Genomic DNA, 19,728 nt, shown 5'->3' on the forward strand with positions numbered 1-19,728 from the left:
TTAAACACCATAAAAATCCTAGCAATTGTTTTGCTCTATATTTGAAACGCTCCGCTCCGCTTCGCTGCGCTCCGCTTTGTTTTTCGATATCTATGTGCACCTAACACGCTCCTCCTCGCTTTGCTCGTCGTCGCACCTATCTTTAGGTTAAGGTCCTAAGGTTTTTAAGTTTAAACACCATAAAAATCCTAACAATTGTTTTGCTCTATATTTGAAACGCTCCACTCCGCTTCGCTGCGCTCCGCTTTGTTTTTCGATATCTATGTGCACCTAACACGCTCCTCCTCGCTTTGCTCGTCGTCGCACCTGTCTTTTGGTTTTGGTTCTAAAGTTTTAAAGACGTTTATGGTTTTTTGTCAAAATCACGAATTATCATATTTCCGATCGGGATTTGACTTTTGCGTGATTATAATAAATCGGTATTTTATTTTTCGTATATTAAAGTAATCGTATTTTTTAACATTCGTATATTTAACAATCGTAATAACAATATTCGTGATTATAATATTCGAAATTATAATTTTCGTGATTATTATAATTCGGTATTTTAAAAAATCGGTATTGCAATATTTCGTAAATTACATATTCGGGGTTATCAAATTCGGAAAAAAGTTTTTCGGAATATTTGGGTGTTCCCTAAAAAGGTATATTCAATTTACCTTACCGAAGAAGAAGAATATAATAATATTAATAATTCTCTTTAGGTACATTTGGCAAGACGCCGGCTTTGTTACTCCGTAAACGTATTAGAGTCCACTATTTGGCATTAACAAATTGTTTCTCATAAAGCGCAGTGACGGCCGCTAGAAGCCGCTGTTCCCTGAGTGGAGAAGTCAGTGACGTCATAGACACAGCACCGACACTGCTTCGCTATTCAGCTCGCCTACTGTTTGAAATGGCAATCAAAATTTGTAAAGGAGTCTACATTACACGAACAAACAATAGTCTAGTTCGATTGCAGCGTGTTCGGAATAAATCTCTATGATTTTATAGTTATTCCTCCGAGTAAGGGTTACACGTAGCTGCTGTTTATAAATCGATATACCCATTCCAGGTGGAATGAATTTCATGTGAATATTGGGGCTGGTTCGGAAGCAGGCTATTTAAATGCGCAGGCCGTCATTAGGGGCTGGAGCGTCCCCGGGCGCGGCTGAGTACGCAGTGGATGGGCTCGCATAATCGACCCGTTAACATTTCCCCGTATAGGCCCACTACGTACTGCCTAGGCCACCGACTCCGCGTGTCGTGTTGTGTAACGCATTTCCTCTGTATTCCCAATCACTACCTTTTACCGAGAATATTCATTTGTACGAGTGGCATGATTTTCATGATTCGAATTAGTCAGGTTCACTGCATAAAATATACTTCTGCTCTGCACATTTTATAGCCTGAAAAATGGTTTATCAGCTAGCATGTACTTACCCTTAGCTGGACTCTTTTATCTGTTGGCGTGAAGAATTTAAACTTACCTGTAACAAAAAGATCATAGATTAAACTAACTTGTAATCTGTTGAAACTCGCCTTAAACGAACAGACAATATTTTAAACCTGGTTAGGCACTTGAGGATGAAAAACAAAGCAAAGTCCATCTTCTCTGTCACTGATAAATAGCCGCCATGTGAGGAAAACCCTTTGGAGGGGTTCTTCAGTCAACCCACCCGTGTACTTATTGATTGATAACGGTCGCTCTCCAAATAAATCGCTTTTTAAACATGTCAATTAAATGACCCCTATTTTCATTTACAGGCAACAAAACATTGCCATTTATTCCTACTAAAAATGCAGATTAGCAAAATATTTAAACTTCGGTAAAAATAGAGCTCATTCATTATTCAATGAAGCTGGGTCCTCGCTAAGTTCAAGTCTTATTTATAGCAGGAAACTCTCAAGAAGTACGTATTTGTAAACGAGTTCCTTCAAAATGCAGATCCCAAAGTGAAATTATAACTTGAAAGTTGAGCGTTGAAACTCTGAGTTGTAACAATTTGCGTCTTTGCAGCTTGGATCTAATAGAAACTAGCTTTTGGGTTGAGTGTACGGGGCCTGCTCACCCGGATAATAATATTTATTGAACTGTTATAATTTGAAGGTAACATCAAAACAACCTTACTTAATGTCGGAAAAGCGTACTAAGGTATTTAGGATATCGGTCGCCGCCTTCAAAGAGGCACTGGGGCCTTTACGAGTATTTGTACTGTATATACTTTAATACGTATATACCTACCACGCTAAGACGACGACGTCGGGAACCATTGTACTTATATAAAGCTCTTTAATTTGTGCACTAACAAACATAATTAATTATAACTAAGTAGGTATAAACTGAAATTCAAGCCTATGTTGTTAATATTATTATCTATTATCTTAATACATGATTATGTATCCTAACTAATATTATAAATGCGAAAGTAACTGTGTCTGTCTGTCTGTCTGTCTGTCTGTCTGTCTGTCTGTCTGTTACTCTTTCACGCCAAAACTACTGAACGGATTTGAATGAAATTTGGTATACATATGGTATAGACCCTGGGAAAGAACATAGGCTACTTTTTATCCCGGAATTCCCACGGGAAAACTTTATAAGGCGAAGCGAAGCGCGCGGGAACAGCTAGTACTAAATAAAGCGCAAGCAATAAGCTTAAAGAGACAGGGCCGTAATCCGACACAGATATGCTCGCCGGCTCTCCGCTTTCTAATGATTCGCTGCACCGAGATAATCGAAATGGCTTGAGAAAATAACTATTGCAAAAAGGTATTACGGTATCGTAAAGAAATCGAAGTGGATTCGATGGAATTGCTTCGAGAGCTTTGTGCCATTTTTGGATCCCTCAATTGGACTAGAACAAGCACTATAGCTTTACAAGTAACGAACGAATCATCTCTAATTAGGTACTATCGAATTTATAAATAAGACTTATTTATAAATTTGATTAATCGAATTTATAAATAAGACTTATTTATATGAATAAAAATATATATTCCGTGATTAGGTGGAAATTATTTCAAAGTTTCTATTTAGATAGAAACTTTGAAATAATTTCCACCTAATCACGGGCCGTATTTTTGCGGGAAAACAGAATAATATCCATTTTATTAAACGGGAAATCCTCTCGGTAATGGCGTGCGGCGTCGACACCTGAGCGTGCTGGCGCTAAATTCACAGAATAAATTACCCCGCGCTAAACAATGACACGCTGCGGACACAGACCACGCCTTCCCACCGGATACCGGGAGGGTGTTGTGTCCCGCCGACAGATCATCAGATAAATACTCCTCTGCGAATTAATAAATCTATTGCCTCCGAAGTATTACTAGTGTATCTGAAATTAAATATCAAATAACTGTTCACCAGTACCTACCTGGGTGATACAAAAGTTATTTTATACATAAGTAATTATTATATTATTTTATAATAATAAAATAATACAGAAAGTTCTAGATTATGATTATAAATTTCTCGGAATCTATAAGTTCTTCAATCAGAATAATTTTATCTAAAACACTTTGAATATCAGACAAAGGCTTATAAAGTTGAAAAACTTCAAAATAGTCGGGTCGTAGACTAAACAAACTTATTATATAGGGTTCAGAGTAACTCATTTTAATACCGCATCAAATTGTAATCAACAATAATTTTATTAATAGACGAAATTAATTAATTATGATCAGTTGGGAATAGGTTCTAAACTGGTCCGAAATAACAGCCTAAAAGCATTTCATGAGTTTACGCGGTAAATGAAATAAATCCTACCAACACGTTCCACGGGCCTTCAAGCCGCCGGGGCCCGGACAAATAGTGCCGGCTACCCATCTATTGTTTTATACGAACAAGACCTTAATTAAATTTAATTAGGTATAAAGATTAGCTGTATTTTTATTTTTTTAAATAAATCACGTTTATATGTTTTTAATACGGAGATATAATGCGGGTGATAGGGTCTTGAAAGTGTTTAGCATGTGTCTAAGATTTATTGACAGTAGAATATTAGGTAGACCCTAGAAATTTAAAGTATGGGTATTCCTACCTACGTAAGTAATTTATGCCCTGGCGATAAAGCTATCTTGTTTTCAGTGAAAATTTTATACTTAAATACTTACGGACTGTTAATCAAACTTCTGTAGCATGATAAATTAATAATAATATATCGTATTATTGACTAGTTGGCGTCCGGTGCTGCCACCTGCCGCCGACATTACGGCACGACATCGGGAAATCGCGCCATTGTATTTTCATCACGTTTCCCAACTTTATTTTATTTTCTCGCCATCAATGGAACAAAATAAATCCGGATGTTACAAGAAAATACTCTATTAGCAATATCATAAAGGCGGAAAGCTAGTTTGTGTATTTCCTGCAGATAAATAAATAAATCCCTGGCACTAGTGATGCAATTTAAAATATCGATAACATAGACTTATAGGTAAGATCAGAAACCCGTGAAGTTTGTTAGTGAGTTTAATGTAAATATAACTGGACCGCTTGCAATGACATGGTAGGCGGTAGAGTTTGAAAAGAGAAACATGTAATTTAATTTAGTTGGACAAGAAAGGATGTGTTATGGCACTGGCGATAAATTACCGCCCTGGAATCAATATGGCGAGCGCAGCGGTAATATAAAACGCTTCTCTACCGGTTTATCCATCAATTTGACAACATTTGATATTGTTCTAGCTCGCCGATGAGCGAGTGGCTACTTCGTGATTTACGCTCGTATCTTTCTAGCGTTTTATTTTCTCGTTTTTATTATAAGGGTCGTAGTATGCGATGATTTAATAAGAGTAACATCGTGAAGAAATCTGTGCTAACCATATCTTTCTAGATTTAAACAAAATTACCGTTATTTCAAAACGACAATTATTATCATCACCTAATTACCACGAAAAAATAAGGAAAAACTTTTAAAAAAGTCAATTTATCATTTAGATTTTAAATAGATTTCACACTAGTATCACTAGCCTATATCGTACATTGAAACTTATTTGCTTGTGTCTGCCTATTCATATCCATATAGGTACATAAATATAATTATTTATACACAACTTTATACGATACGGTACAGTATGTTTATGCAAAACTATTGAACAACGATAGGTATAAACAGCTCTTTGCCACGAAAGCTGTTGTCGGGAGAATTTTATCGATCAACGGTATTTTGGTTGGAAATCGCCGCAAATATGCGCATAATTTAGTTCAGCTTTACGACCTCAGAGGTCTGCTTGTGTCAAGACAATAAGTTCCTAATCACCCGATGTGCCGCGTCCAATCAGTGAACGAATACAGCTCATGCATATTGCACAGATAACAATATTAAAAAGATACAATGGGTTTTGCGATTGGGTTTTTATGAGTTTATTAGTCTGTGAATATACGAGTATTCCATTTAAAATTCATAATTTACAATACATATTAAAATACTAATAATTCAATCTAATCACAACTTGGCGCAAATGATATCGAAAAGGTGATGAGATTCAGATCTGCTTTAGTTGAAATCACAAACTCTTAAAATTTCCTAAGAGCAGACGTGATCTAAACTGAACCACGGACTTACGAAGTTACTTAAGGGTTTGGCAACGGTCTAAAGCAGGACTTCTGCACAATGTAAACGTATGTTCACCAGACGTACAAAAAACTTTTTACAATTTTTTTCAACATTTCTAATAATGGTTAAAACCAGATATACTAGGGGAATGGTGTCATAAAAGCAGACAGAGAAAAATAAGACGATAATTTATTCATAGTTAGTATGAAATTACCAATAATTTCGGTATTTATCACCTATACCTTTTACGGTACCAATAGGTACTTGTTATCAAAGGTATTGATGATATGTAGTATATTATATTGTACCTAATAATAAGTTACACGTGTATCAATGTGTTAAGCTGGATTAGACACGTGCCTGTTGGGAATCAACGCCTGTTTCATACACGCCTCAAGGCCCTGACTCTAAAAAATCTAAGACAAGATAAGAATACCGTGTGTTTTGAAAACCTATAGCATTTGTTATTATTTGCAAATGCAACGTTCGCCAGTAGATTATTGATTGTATGACATGTCTCTAGGATTTTGTTCTATGCTGTGGACCTCTCCGCACACGCTGGTATGATACAATACAACGCTAGATTACACGAAAATGAATATGTAACCGTAGTCATCCGTATTCACTCGTAAAATTGTGTAGAGTAGCTACCAATTCTGCTTAAACGGCAATAAAAGAAGATGGCAAAATACGACTGCCAATAACCATCAAATGCTGCCAATGGCGAGAAATAGGTGAACCGCCTGTCACAGTCGCAAATAAAGCATTTTATGTTGCATATTTCTATTGTCGCCGAGAAGCAATGGCAGAAAACAATTTGAGCTTATATTGGTGGTGTCTATACACGGCACGTGAGGCTAGGCAGAGTGCCGTCAAGACGTTCGCAGTATATACAACACCTGCTGCTACGGAAGTGAGGAACAAATGAAATTTCAACAAAATTAACTTTGTTCTGGAGACAGCCAAATGGTTATTTAGAATATACAATAAATGATTATAATAACATATTTACAAGGGAATTGCTTTTAAACACGATTTCACTTCGGCGAAACTGCGGAAGGCGAAATGTATAGGTATTACATATAATATAAAGTAATTAATAGAAGCTCCAGTCTAAGACATTCAATGTATCTAAAGCAAAGATTTGTCCAGATATTGACAATCTTCTCTGATTGTACTCCACAAATTTCGTAATCTTGTTATGTTTAAGAATCAAATTATTGTATCCCAAGTTTATTTATCGCGAAAGCGGAAATATAAGATTTATGTCGACTTTTATAAACAAAAGTTTATTACAAAGTTTTGAACAACAATAAACAAGTTCAAAGACAGAACATTATTTACAATTTTGAATACGAAACAAGCTTAACCCATTTACATCGCTATGATGATGGAACATTAAACGCTTGACACCTATACCTTTAAAAGAACTATTCGGGCCGGTAATAGTTTTTTCACCATACTCTGTTAGATCATTAAAACCATTGTTACAGTGCGACAAACTTATCTGTTCCGGTGAGAGCGAACTAAATTGATCCATATCTCATTATTTACTAATGAATTATATATTGATATAGATTAGATGGGTTTATTGAAACCACAAGAGCGAATTACAACTACTGGCAAACTTAAAATCTTATAGAATGAAGAAATATTACACATTTACTTGAGCTGTCACCGGAACAGATAAGTTTGTGGCACTATACATGGGATTAGTTGTTGACTTTTGACACATCTGTCAAGAACTTAAGATGGACATGGCGTATAATTTTATTATAGATGCCAGTTACAACGTAACAGGTGTGTTCATGATCTAACAGACTATGGTGAAACTAGGCCTTAAATAATCGTAAACTGTGGAACAGACTTGGCTTGATCAACATGCGGCGGTGATCCTGCGGTGCCGGTTCATTAATCAGACAAACTTAAGACGATACCAGCTACTCGCCACATCGGCTCGAGAACACCAACAATGAATAATCAACAGGAATCTGAATTAACAACGATAATCCATCAAAAACCGAGTTAAAATAAAGTTAATTAAGTGTGGCTGTGAAATTATCACTGCAAAAAATATTTTATACGTTCGTCATTCAACTTTGTTACTTTATTTTTTTAGATATCTCAAATTTACTATTCATAAAAGTACTACATAAATTATTAATATAAAATTCAATATTATTACCAATAGTAGAATGACTATTTTATAACCTTTTGTGTAAGTCGATCTATTTTATCAAAATATAATACACCCGGATAATCATAGATTGAATTGAATATATTATAGAGCTTTAAAAATATAATTTGCCACCAATCTTCAAATTTACTTCCAATTCCTTTTTCAGAGCCTTTCTGAGCCTGTGGGCGACTTCATTTTATTGGCAATTCTTTTCAAACTTTCTGTATTACCAATAAATTAATCAGCATTTAACTAACCTTTCAAAGTCTGCTAAACGTTTTAGCAATTCAAAGAATTCAAATTAAATTTCACAGCCATATTTTACGTAATAAATAGGAGTCAAAAGAAGACTAGAATGCCACGTGAAGCAGAAACGAAAATAAATCTTTCATGAAAATATGAAAGGAGGAATGCATATGACATAATTTAGACAACAAGTGCAATAAAGGAAACCAACTTGGGGCCTAACAATAGCGTTATGCAACCGCTTTATCTCAATGGGAATCATGATAATATCCGGAACACCACCTTAATACATTCTTAGAATTAAGCAAAAAAACCTTAATCGTGCCCAAATTTTCTGAGTAATTAGGAGAGTATACACTAACCCCCTTATTCATAGAAAAGTTACAATACGTTTTAACTAATAAACTGTTTTGTCCCTCTCTGTCAAAGAACAAATTGTTCTTTGTCGGAGAGGGACAAAACAGTTTTTTAGTTAAAACGTATTGTAACTTTTCTATGAATAAGGGGGTAAGTTTATTCTAAAAGTGACTATTTATGTAGGTAGTACCTAACCAAGTTTGCACAAGTTACAAGTTCTACATGAACGCAAACAGGTAATTAGCTTAATGATGCTGAACTTTTCAGACTGCGGGGAAATGACCGGTAAGCGCTGCCAAATAGAGCAATAGAGGTTTCAGCGAGCTAAATGTCCCTTATATTTTACTGGGTTTTCATTAAATTAAAACCAAACATAAACTTAATTGCGTGGTGCTAAGCCAATTCTATTTCTATCCAATTTAAACTGTTTTCGAAACTAGGCGCTGGAGTGGAGAAACTTGGCCTCTTATAGTCCCGCCGACACAATAGCAAACATGCTGCGAGTTGAATACGACCTCGCTGCGACACGCCCGCTGCTGCCAGACACTCGTGCAGTTCACGACCAGCTACCGTACCACCACCGACACATTAGCAATTAACAATCCTTGCGTCGCTCGCCTATCAATTCTGACGTAACTTGTATGGATATGACCGATGTTTGACAGGCTTGCGACGCTGTTTATGGATTTTTAGGTAATTACTAGTGTGTCGATGGTGGTACGGTAGCTGGTCGTTTGTTTGTGGTAACCCCACAGCTCTTTCCTCCATCCCAGGAACTCCGGTAATTAACCAACCGATCAGAGCAAACATAAAACGAACTTCAACATCTCTAGACCGCCCCATCTATAACCATCACTGTTTACTTAATTGAAACGTAACTATTGTTAGCAAAGAATTTTCTCGGTGGTTTCACGAAAAATATAGCTAAAACAGTATTTTCTTTTAATTACGTAACGGTAATGAATTTTCACGTTCCGAGCAGCGGCGGCGGTAGTTCCGCGGCCCGATCTTTAAATCTTTACAAGTAGCGTAAGAAAACTTGGGACTGAAAGAACGAATCCTTGAAGGAAAAGTTAATGAGGAGTTGGGAAGTGTTTTAAAAATTAAAGGCACCTTAAATGGTCTTACTGTGGCTTTATCGATAAGAAACCTACAATATATAATACGGGTAAGGTTAAAAGTTGCCTACTCACGTCAATCATAAATAGTCTAGCTCATATTATTGTCTGTAACCTAAATAAACGAAAATGTATCGTTACCAGATATGTACGAGTAGCTACCGAAATGGAACAGAAATGTATGAGAAATATTTTTACCAAGAAACAATACACAATATATCAGATACTCCGTTAGGTTACGAGGGAGTAGTGTTTTTACTGCTGGAGCACTATCAATCATACCATTCCGGGTGACATAAGTGGACCCTCCTCATGCGAGCTCAAACTTCCATTACTCACAGGGCCCCGCCTTGAGCTGATATGCTATTCTTTAGTGACTTCGACACATTTCCAGGACCAATGCCAAGAATGCGTGCTATTTGCAACGAGAGGGAACAAAGAATCGCGCCCACCCACAGGACGTCTCACACCCGTCACTTCAATAATACACAAAGCTAATATGCACCGCCATTTACACACACATTGGTAACAGAATGTCAACCGCCGACAAAGGAACTCCACAAGAACTTGCACGAATCATGCAGCAAATGTGTAAAATGCGGAAATAACTCGAAATAGAGATATAAAGTTTGTGTGCAAGTGTTGGGGCGTCGTCGCTCAGCCGCGGCGTGTTGGAGTGCACCGACGACGGATACTTTCCCAGTTAACCGAGTGGGAATACAGTATAAGAATACAACAGCACAGCCAACTAGAAAATTCATTTCAATTAAGTAAATAAACGGATGCTGGGCCATTTATCCTCGCTGATGAAAGTTAATTGCGCTTTCAGAAGCAAAAATATTTGTCCTCTTTTGTAGCGTTTGATCGTTGCAATAAAAAGATATTGTTTGAAGCAAGGAAAAGCCGTTGACAATTTATTTTCTAAATCGTTAAGAGTGTTTAATTAGGGATTCTTATTGAAAATTTTCGAAGCTTGAAGGCGGTGCCAGGGCTCGATTGCAGTCGGGCAAGAGGCTCACTTTTAATTAAACTTATTATACCTACCACAGCCACTCCCGACACTACGCTTTATATGTCTTTCCTCATGTCATGACCTAAATACATGAACAGGCGCGCAAGACAGAAGAAGAGATAGATTATTTACAAGTAAAATAATACTAGAAATCCATATAACATTTTATCGTTATTATATACCTATTCACTATGTACTAAGGGTAACTTAGCAATAATTCCTTCTAAAAGCAGGCTATACTTCACCCTAAATTATTCCTTTGATACAATTCCAATATAAACATATTGATAACTTTGGCAGTGAAATTTTGTGAAACATTGAACCACAGAGCGTAAGTTGGCGAGACCGTTCTGTTCCAATCAATAGCGGCAACTTATACACTCCGAGGCTCGAGGTCAGAAGCTCTCAAGCGATGGCTGTCATAACTTAGCCACAACTTGACTTGATGTGTTTGTCTTCGTTGCAAGAGCTCTTGCTAAATTCAAAGCTTAGGAAAATACACTTTCGGATTGCCTCTAAATCATAACGCATTAAGGCAGTTGCTACTAAATCGTTGTACCTGTAAGCGTTTAAAAAACAGACGCTATCAAGTAATTTTAGACAAAATGCCTCCATAAGGCTTCAGGGCCGAATTCAAATTCAAAACGGTGTGTGCCGCCTGAATTAGTAGCCATATAAGCGGGAACAGGGACGCAGAATGGCGGTTGGCCGACTTTTTATGACGGCGAAGGCGTTTCTGTAGCTTATGGCGCATAAACGCGCGCGGTGTTGAGTTGACGATTTAAGAAATTCAGCGTCAAGAGCCCGCTCTACGGAACTGGCTGTATACGCTTTTTAAGGAATGAAAACATTTTCTTAGTATGAAAATATTGCTTGAGATTTGTAGCGGGATCGTGTTAGCTGGGCTTTCGCTTGTTTTGCACAGATTTTTAAAGTTTAAGAACGTTAGGATGAATACTTATTACGGGCTAACTTTCGAGTACCGTCGTGTTTCGTGTGTGATAACTTGATAAGTATGTGTTATGACGTTTATTATTTATTTAAGAAGACGGCTTCTTGTTGCAGTCGGGCTTATTTAATTTTTCGGGAAACTACACAAAATACTGCCTACTACTGTTAAGTATATACATCGGCCAAATGAAAAGTATTATAGGCACGATTTTTTATTGTTATTTTATATGTAAGTAAAATTAAATACATATCACGGAATTGTGCACCTACTAAGCAATAAATAAATTATACAAAAATAATTATTAATTGAAATGTACAAAGTATAGAACAACGCAGACTCAAATAAATATTAAATTGAATGTACAACCCGGACTCGGGCGTAGTACAAAGAGATGCGACGCCTCACGCCGCGCCTTGCGCAGAATGTCTTCGAGTCACTTTCAAATTACGCGGATTCGTCCTCTGAATAGCGTCCGTAATGACGAGGAAAATTCTCCAACACCCTCTACAATATTATAAATAGAACAATTTGACAACCGAACAATAAATTTACCCTCGCGCAGGAAAAATATCGACAAATAGCCCCATGAAAAGCTAAAGTGGTGCTTGAGTTAAGTGTAAAAAATATACTTAAGATCTTGACTTTTACAATTTCGACGTCGGCAGTATCCAACGAAGAGAGTTTATTGTATTTAGTGTTATTGACAAATTCAGCATTCTGTAAAATTAGGTTTTTCGCAAGAAGATGCTCTAGACTGCTCGTTAAAGATAAAAGCCTTAGCATACTGATGACATTGTACTACTGTACTAGTTGAAACGTATACACGTAGGTATACGTGTATAATGCTCAATGTGAAATGTCGCGAAATCACCTGACTGACACTGGAAAGCCTCTGCTGAATACATTATTTTTCGCATACCTTTTCACACGAAAATGTAGTTTACTGCAATGCTTGACCCGTGTCAGTAAAGAGTTTCACTGCCCCGAGATGTTGAATGCAGTCCGGAATTACAATTAAAGGGGATTGTTTGGTAAAGAGCAATATTTAGTAGGTCATCGCGACAGTAATCCCAGACAGGAGTGCAGAGGAGAGCTCGCTCATCAGAAATTCCCCAGGGTGCCGGTTAAATGCAGAGCGGCTAGCCCCGTCGCCAACTGTGGAATATTGCTTTGTCACTCGCGCCCGTCAGCCTTTACTAATCCCGAATAATTGGAAACAGTTCGACGTCTTCAGATTATTACGAGGTACGAACCAAAATCTTCGCGCGTAAGTGACTAGTACTACATCCCTTCAGCCGGCTTGATTACAATATTGTACAAATAATACAACATTGCACATGCGTTACAATAATGCCAATGTTATCCAAAGGTGACATCTAACCTAGACGTATACGGTTTTAGCTGATTGTGGTGACGGTTAAAATTGACTGTGAGTGGCCTCATATAATTTTCATTGCTTAGATTATGAAATCTATGTGAATAGTTCTCTGTGGTTCAGAATGACTATTCACATAATTTTAGGTACCTACATCACCAGAAAGAAAAACCTGAAAAAACCTATTAAGGGTAGTCAAATTAAAACAGTTGTAATAAACGATAACTGCCACCGAGAGAGGGCGGGTGACGGATAAAATATCCCGAAACTCTGAAGGGGAATTCTTGTACCATATAAAAAGAAAAGGGCAGAACTTTTGCGGATCCTGTGTGGACGGGTTGGGAGCGTCAGCGCTTGCCTCCATCATTTTGATTGGATTCATTGTTTTTCGGTTGACGTTGCCGCCTCCTCCTATATTTTATAATGACGTAAATTATTCATGAGAGCGTTCCCGAAATAAAATACCCCAGATAGGTATCTTATTTGTTTACAAGTTATAACGACTTTATAGCGAAATCATTAAAATAAATCAATAGCATAAAGAATATCATAATATTTTTCGTTGCAGCTTCAAAGCGAAAACCTTTTAAAAACAATTTTAGTAGATTAAAAGTAAAATGTTGGTTTATGAAATGGATTTTATTCCCGAATGTATTATTTATTGGGAAATAAAGAGTAGATAGGTGATGGTATATTATTAATACGGTTATTTTCTGAGCATGATTTGACTTAGTTGTTATATTCCTAAAATTCACTAATCAAAATTTGTACCTACTTATACGGAATAGCACCGCCAGCGGTTCGCAGACAGGCCGCTGCGGCCAAAGTGTTGCGCTGGAAACAACTGAACGACTTGTGCCATCCTTTGTATGGTCATGTTCCAATGCAGCAGCGCCTTAAATCACGCAGAAGCTTCGTCACAATCGAACCGCTGACTAACGAGACAGCGCAGGAGTTCAGGTTGAGCCGCTGGAGAGCCGATACTTCCCACTTGCGTCAGTTTGTCTAGCCAGCCGAGGAGCTGCCTGCTGGAGGGGGTGAAGAGTGGTCCGTATGGAAAACACTAAACCGCCTCCGGGCTGGCGTTGCCCGGACGAAGGACTATTTAAGGCGATGTGATATGCTCCCAGCTAATGCCAGCACTCTATGCAGTTGCGCAAGCCTCCAGACTACGTCACACCTTATAGAGTGTCCTAATGCCCCAAAGTGCAGTCAAGGAGACCTGATGAAGGCCAATGATCTCGCAATAAGAGTAGCAAAACACTGGAGGAAGTTAGCTTAGTGCATTTACACGATAGAAGAAGAACCTACTTATACTTAGTGTTAATTGTAAATTTTCATAACAAAGTAAATCATCATTTCAAAGGCTGAATTTGAAATTCAAGGTACACTTATTGGGCAATGAATGAATGAATGAATGCACCCCACCAGCCAGGAGTTACCCTGTATCACGGAAATCGCCGCGCCTACTGGGGGGCGCTCAGTTTTTAAGGGAGGAGGAACACACGCTCAAGGATAGGTGAGGAAAGTGAATATCATCGACCGAGTATGCACCCTAATTAGCCAATCTAGGAGAATAGGTAAAGGTAGGAAATAGGTTTTCGGAGAGCGTAAAAGCCATCTTTGGCATAATCATTGTTGGTATGCATGTCCTGGTCTGCTTTTGTAGGTGCTCCGTGTATTTTCTTCTGCCTGTAGGTGTCTGGTGTAAATCGGTGTAATCCTGCAATCCTGTAGATTGCTGATATAGCCCGTGTCCGCTGTAATCCGTGTGTCTGTAGGTGCCCGCTCTGTAGTCCCTGTGTCTGTAGGTGCCCGATGTTGTCCGTATGTCTGTAGGTGCTCGCTGTAGTCCGTGTGTCTGTGGGGTAGGTGCTTGAAGTAATCCGTTTGTCTGTAAGTACCCGATGTTCTCCGTGTGTCTGTAGGTGCTTGAAGTAATCCGTGTGTCTGTAGGTACCCGATGCTCCCGTTTGTCTGTAGGTGCTTGAAGTGATCCGTATATAGGTGTCCGATGTAGTTCTTGTGTCCTGTGCTGATGCTGGAGTGGTCCCGTGCTAATGCTGCAGTGGTCCTGTTCTGATGTTGAAGTGGTCCTGTGCTAGTGCTGGAGTGGTCCTGTGCTGATGCTGGAGCGATCCTGGGTGATGCTGAAGTGGTCCTGTGCTAATGCTGGATTGGTCCTATGCTGATGCTGCAGTGGTCCTGTGCTGACGCTGTAGTGTGTGACTGTAGATGGCTGAGTGGTCCTTTGCTGATTCTGAAGTGGTCCTGTGCTGATGCTGTAGTGTGTGACTGCAGATGGCTGAGTGGTCCTGTGCTGATTTTGAAGTGGTCCTATGCTGATGCTGGAGTGGTCCTGTGCTGATGGTAAAGAGGTCCTGTGCTGATGCTGTAGTGTGTGACTGTGGATGGCTGAGTGGTCCTGTGCTGATTCTGAAGTGGTCCTGTGCTGATGCTGTAGTGTGTGACTGTAGATGGCTGAGTGGTCCTGTGCTGATTTTGAAGTGGTCCTATGCTGATGCTGGAGTGGTCCTGTGCTGATGCTGGAGTGGTCCTGTGCTGATGCTGCAGTGGTCCTGTGCTCACGCTGAAGTGGTCCTGCGCTGATGCTGAAGTAGTCCTGTGCTGATGCTGCAGTGGTCCTGTGCTGACGCTGTAGTGGTCCTGTGCTGACACTACAGTGTGTGACTGTAGATTGCTGAGTGGTCCTGTGCTGATGCTGGGGTGATCCTGTGCTGATGCTGTAGTGGTTCTGTGCTGATGCTGTAGTGTAGTGACTGAAGATGGCTGAAGTGGTCCTGTGTCTGATACTGTATTTATGTGACTGTAGATTCCTGTAGCGTTCTTGTGCCTTGCGTCTGTGACTTCTGGGCTGGGTAGTGTGGGCGGGACTGATGAGACTTATTCCGTGTTTGTGTGCGTCTTCGAATGGTGGCGATAATTGATTGAAAATAAATTGGTTGTTGTCTTATATTTATTTTTTAGTTCTAGCTGGCTCATATAGGCAGCGGTTGCATATTGACTATTGTTGATATATTGATTTTATTATATTTTAACCTGTGTTCATTTTTCAGTTTCCCTTGAATGGCGTTCGTTGATGTAGACAGCTACATCTCTCCATATACCATGCGGTCAAAAAATACTTGAAAGAATTCTATTAAGATCTTCGGTGAGCTATTGTTATAGGGGTGCAGTTTCTGTCTATAACATTTTTGTTATATTCTATTTGAAAGTATCTTTGTTGCAATGTGGGAATTTTGTTTAACCAACTTTGGCTTTGTCTACTTTTACCCCATTGTTTCAGTTTGGGTCTATTTTATGGCTTGCAGATGTTCTGTTTCTTTTAGCGCAATGGGTCTATTGCCGGAGTTTATTTTATTTTTTTATTTTGGTCTGAAAGAGAGCTTATTTTTAAGAATTACGTTTGCTGTGGGAAAAATATTAGTTTGTGGTCCTAAACCCTGCACGTGTTTGTATAATAGGATACCTACGTTAGTGTTCAGGATGAATGAATGAATGAATTGGGGATACTTTAATTTACTAACTAAAGTTAAATTTATTCTGCTAGATGGTGGAAGCGTCGTTCTAGATATTTTGGGATACAGACGCACTAGTTTAATTATTAATCCTTTTCAAAATATAACAGATATTATTTTTGTATTGTTCATTAATTTCATTATTCATTAGGCACACTGTTCATACAATAAAGAATTTGAGGTTTTTTGTTGTTGACTAAAGGTAAATTCATTGAATGGTATTCTGCTAGATACTGTGCTATTTGGATAAATCATGGTAAAATAAAAACAATATGAGATGAAAAAAATATGCATTAATCATCACGTTTTTCTTAGTTACTAGAGTAAGAAAACTAACTTCGAAAGTAACCACCACTCTCGTTCAGGAAATTGAGATACATTTCAAATTTAGCATTTGGAAGGATGATAATGAATGCCTTCTGTCAGGTGCCTCAGAGGTCTAGATGGTAAACTACGGCGGTGGGGATAGTTGGTATTTCCGAAGCAGCGTCAGCCAGTCTCTAGATCGGGATTCGAATTCTCTCACCAGATTCTCGCGACTATTGTTGCTTTAGGTTTGGGGTATGACGGTGGCGGCTGGCGAACTTCTATCACGCCTATAAAGGGGCTGCGTCACACTATAATTATACACTTCACTCATACACTAGAACCGCACACTTTATTTAAATGACTTTATTGGTACCAGGCAAGAGATTAGGTAACGTTATACTCTAGTATACACATTCCAAAACTTTATCAATAAATAAGAGATCACTTAATAACTTATAAAGACTCAAGCGCTTTCGTAAAACGGTTACTTATTAACAAAAGTCAACGCGAAACAAAGGATTTTTATGCGCAAGGGCCAGCGGCCAACACGTGTTGGGGCCCGGGAGCGCCCGGCGGACCCGACCGTCCCGCTTGCCTGTCACAATGCAACCCCTCAAGGTACACTTATTGGGCAAAATCAAATATCTAATTTGTACCTACTTATACCTACAGTGTTAATTGTAAAATTTCATAACAAAGTAAATCATCATTTCAAAGGCTGAATTTGAAATTCAAGGTACACTTATTGGGCAAAGCTACCTGTCTATTCAGTGATGATATGATACCTACAGCTTGTTAATTTGAGGTGCCTGATAGCAGGCGGATGTGTGCTAATTAACTCGGAACATTGCACGTTATCGTTATTAGTCAACACATACGCACTGAATAGGAACTAAAACAAACCGATATTCAAATTTCATCCCCTGTTAAAATCGAGACCCATTCAATACGAGTCTATTTCGATCAAATGTATCTAAGTGTATCGCCAGCGCCATGGATCGTCACGTAAAAGTGTCATCGTATAAAAATATACCTATTTCAAAATCAACTTATACAAAAGATCCTGAAGAATCGTCTCAAAATCAAGTTTTTGTATGTGTATGTAACCGTCTTTGTTTATGAATTCCAGGTTATCCAGTATTATTTTCTGTAAGTAATCTGAATTAATATAAACTGACTGAGAATTACAGCACAGCCGAAACTACTGAACGTATTCACCTAAAATTGTTCTTTGTATGACGTGTAGGCTATTCCTAGTATATGTAAAATACCTATGTAGGTAGGTATGTTTCTACGTATTTATAATGTGAAGGTTTCACATGGCATCAAGTGCCGAAGTCATCGCCTGAGGCCCGCTCAGGATAGCGACAGGCTCCGTATCTATAGTAGATGCCATCGGCCTGCCTGATCATTACTGTGACTGATTAACAAACACATGCCCCTAAGGCTTGAATTTCCAGTAATTACATAATACATAGATTTATGTTCGTAACATGATATGACTATTAGTATATGTAAGGTATGTAGAATATTGACAACGTTAAATCTATTCTAATATCATAATAACCTGAATAAGTTATTAATTGTTTCATGATAACGGTAGGCCATTATTGAAAATTGGTCGTCTGACCCGCAATTACTGTTGGGAAATATTAATGATAAATATTTATTCATAAGTAAATGCATATAGGTACCTATATAGTATGTATATTTATAAAAACTACAACTTAGTAAAATATATATAAGTATATTTAACTTTTTATTTACTAAAAACTGAGAAATATCTCGCTTACTAATATATTTTTAAAATTCAGATGCAGTAAAATTTCAGATAGAAATTGTATTTCCAATCCTGTGAAAGGTTTTTCTTAAAAACATGTGCCAAATAATTACTTTAGCCAATTAGCTCCGATTTCTTTGGTGCAGTGTAACTCAAATTCGACGTGAAAAAAACGTTCGGTAATAGCTTAGTCCAGTAACACTTAATTTATGCCAGCTCTGTACGAGAAAGAACTTTGGAAGGGGTTTGGAAATTCCGGTAGAGCACACGAACAGCGAGAAGACTTAATCTTTCCGAACATTTGAGACATAGGATCTTACATTTACACATACTTTGAGAGTAATTGGGGCAAGTCTTTCAATTTGAATAGAGTGTAGGCCACAGTCACAGACAGATTCGGGCAGCGCGGTCTGTGATCAGTATGCGCGCCGCGACGCCGCCCCGCGCCGCCACCACACCAGCTGCAATACCGAAATTGCTACGTGGCCACAATAATCATACACTAAATTTAATATTGGCAACATTTCCACACCCATTCAATACACGGCCTTAAAACCGCCACTGAGTATTCTAAACACACGGGACTCGAGTGTGCTCTATTTAATTACATTCCAGACCTTAGTGTCTAAGAAGCGGACGCGTCCACATTCTCAGCACGTAAACGGGGGTATGAGTTTACGATCGGAAAGTAGTTACTGTTCCACGTTTTATGGAGTCTAGTGAGCGCTATCAGTATTCCCGGAACATCAATGAAATGGTGTATTGCAGCCCGCGGAGCAAACATGCAGCTCATCTGTAGCCGCTATTGTACACGTGAGACAGATACAGGGAAGGGAAGCTTAACCGGATTAAGGCCCGAGGCGGCGGCTGATTATGTCGCTGCTTGATTTACGATGACGCGATACGGCTCAGGCGTCGACCTGCTTCCCTAATAGAGAGACTCGCCGAAACGGACAATTTATAGCGACATCCTGATAAAATCAATTGCGAAGAGGCTTAGCACAACTTTAGGGTCGTATATCAAATTGAAACGGATGTTCCGTGCTAACAAAGAGATTTTCGGCGGCAAGAAATCGAAAAGGCGTTGAAAGTTTAGATTGTACAAATGCTGGAAGAAAAAAGTTATTTGAATTCGGGTCACGCAGTGATTAGCTCAAACCCGCCCCGTGCCGGCTGGCGCATGGCGCTCGGAAAAGCTTAGCACTGCACGAAATTCTACTCTATAGTATACTAAGGACATTAGACGACATATTCTTGCAACCCTTTGTTTTCATGGTGATATAATAATAATAACCTAATCTAACTACGTAGATATTCTCAA

At 38.5% G+C, this 19,728-nt stretch overlaps 1 protein-coding gene across 8 annotated transcripts in view; it reads right to left on the bottom strand.

Annotated features, from left to right (window-relative positions):
* Positions 1-19,728, bottom strand: part of LOC105380345 (neural-cadherin) — a 245,928-nt gene that overhangs the window by 163,933 nt on the left and 62,267 nt on the right. The gene's annotated exons all lie outside the window — the stretch shown is intronic.

This window comes from Plutella xylostella, chromosome 4 (assembly GCF_932276165.1).
Source record: "Plutella xylostella chromosome 4, ilPluXylo3.1, whole genome shotgun sequence".
Lineage (NCBI taxonomy): Eukaryota > Metazoa > Arthropoda > Insecta > Lepidoptera > Plutellidae > Plutella > Plutella xylostella.